Source organism: Panthera uncia (genome assembly GCF_023721935.1).
Source record: "Panthera uncia isolate 11264 chromosome D3 unlocalized genomic scaffold, Puncia_PCG_1.0 HiC_scaffold_8, whole genome shotgun sequence".
In the NCBI taxonomy this organism is placed as follows: Eukaryota; Metazoa; Chordata; class Mammalia; order Carnivora; family Felidae; genus Panthera; species Panthera uncia.
The window spans coordinates 43,048,873-43,051,463 of NW_026057586.1; the positions used below are offsets into that span (position 1 = coordinate 43,048,873).

Below are 2,591 nucleotides of genomic sequence, written 5' to 3' on the forward strand. Positions count from 1 at the left end.
GTACAACTTAACTTATGGATGTTTGGAAAATCTTAACTAGTCCTCTTGTGTCTGCGCTCAAGGAATACTCTGAAGGCTAATATGAGATAAAACTGGAAGTCTTCACATTTTTTGAGTGATGTAGTTGGACCTAAATTTTAGAAAGATTAATGTCAGCAATATGGAAATTGAACTGAGAAAGGGAGGGATGGGGAGGAGAAATGTCAGCCAAGAGGAATGATCCAAGTCAAGGAAAGAAATAAGGAAAATCTGAATTAGGATTGGATCAGTGGGACTCTAAGGAGTAGAGGACAGAATTGACGAAATCTGCCAGAAAGTACAAAAAATGGAAAACATTTTTGAATAAAAAATAGAAGATCAGCCTGGGGTTCATACGTTCAGAAAATATAAGTTACAGAAAGTCAAAATGGACCGGAGCAAATTGGCCCAGGAATAATTCATGAAATCTACTCAAGCTGAAGAAGGTGGAATCTCAGAATGAAAGTCTCCACCAAGAAGGCAACAAAATGAAGGAAAAGAGACTCACAATTAGGTGACGGGTATAACTTGATTTTATCTGGAATAAAATAAACATCTTAATGGCCTTAAAAAGGTAAAGATGGGTTTTTGGTTCTTGCGATACCAGCATAGACCTCAGGATATTGGAAGAGTTTAAGCCAAAACATGGATATCGGACCAAATTATACAACTTGTATCAACAATGTGAATGACAAAATTAAGAAAGAAGAATAGAAGAGATCCCTATATGCCCTGTCTTCTCAATTTGGTCAAGTGGTAGATATCATAGCTTTAAAGATCTGAAGATGAGGGGGTGAGGCTTTGTTATTTTTAAGGAACAAGCTCACCCACAAATGCCTTGAGACAGTTACAAAGATTTCCACTTTACGGCAAAACAATGCAAGGGGCTCAGTCGGTTAAGCGTCTAACTTTGGCTCAGGTCATGATTTCATGGTTCATGAGTTCAAGCCCTGCATGGAGCTGTCTGCTGTCAGCATAGAGCCTGCCTTGGATCCTCTGTCCCCCTCTCTTTCTGCCCCTACCCTGCTCATGCTCTCTCTCTCAAAAACAAATAAACATTAAAACAAACAAACAAGGAGAATCCAGTATGCAAAAACAGGTTCTGATACAATATCTAAAATGTGTGGCACTTTTGCTGACAAAGAAGGAAAAGGAAAAAGCAAAAACTGTGGACCAGAAAACAAAAAGCCTGGTCAGGGAACACCAAATGCAGCAAATACCCAAGGAAATTCAAAATCAAATCCTCAGGTGCCTGATTACCTTCCAAACTGTATTTTATTCCTTACTAATCTGCCAAAGGAGACTAATGAGATAATGTTACCCATGCTGTTTAATCAGTTTCCTAGTTTCAAGAAAGAATGTTTGGTACCTGGGAGGCGTGACATGGCTTTTGTTGAATTTGCAAATGATGAACAGGCTGGAGCTGTCAGGGATGCTTTACAGGGATTTAAAATCACACCGTCCCATGCCATGAAGATCACTTATGCCAAGAAATAACATATGTTGATAGTTGTCTTTAAAGGATTTGGTGTTATTTATAGTGTTTGTTTTGATAACATTTAGTCAGGCCACTTTGACAGTTGGGGGTGAGGGGGAGTGAAAGTTAAATTTTGCGAATGATTCCAAAAAATACCTAGTCTTTGTTTTGCATCAATGAACTATGAAATAAACAGGCCTGAATTTTGTATAATAAACTTTTATTTGTATTCGAAAGAAAGAAAGAAAGAAAGAAAGAAAGAAAGAGAAAAGAAGAAAGAAGGAAATGAAGAAGGAAGGAAGAAGGAAGGAAGGAACGAAGGAAGGAATGAAGGAAGGAACGAAGGAAAATAAGTAACCAATAAAGGATCAGGATACAAAACACCCAGATGCTTTATGCCCAAATCACTGTAACTTTTCTTTCTTTATTTTTTAAACTTTTTTTAATGTTTGTTTGTTTATTTATTTATTTATTTATTTATTTATTTATTTTTGAGAGAGACAGAGTGCAAGCAGGGAAGGGGCAGACAAAGAGGGAGACAGACTATGAAGAAGGCTCCAGGCTCCGAGCTGCCAGCACAGAGCCTAACGCGGGGCTCAAACATATGAACCGGAAGATCATGACCTGAGCTGAAGTTAGACAGTTGGCCAACTGAGCCACCCAGGCACTCCTAGCAAAGCCTTTAAAATTGTAAGGGAGAATGATCTCAAATTATAATTTTCCATACAGACTGCTAGTCAACTGTGAAGGATGAATAATGGCATTTTCTGATATGTAAAGACTTCAAAAAATCTCCCATTGATCCATTAGCAGCAAAGAGTAACTGGAAGATATATTACAGTTAAAATAATTAATTTACTAAAGTTAAAGTAATTAATTTACTACAGTTAAAATAGTTAAACTAAGACACAGACAACACAGAAAGTACGGAATCCAATACAGGAAAGAGATACACAAAGGAAACTAACAGGAACATGGTGAAGGCAAATCCTAAAACAAAAGTTGCAAAACAGGTCTAGAGGACAATCCATCCAGACAGGAGTTGGAGGACAGTGACTTCCAAGAGGGATACTGTCAAGAAGTTAATGTTAATGAT

At 37.6% G+C, this 2,591-nt stretch overlaps 1 pseudogene; it reads left to right on the forward strand.

Annotated features, from left to right (window-relative positions):
* The first annotated feature begins 663 nt into the window (after positions 1-663).
* LOC125914718 (U2 small nuclear ribonucleoprotein B''-like) lies at positions 664-1,515 on the forward strand (annotated as a pseudogene).
* The last annotated feature ends 1,076 nt before the right edge of the window (positions 1,516-2,591 follow it).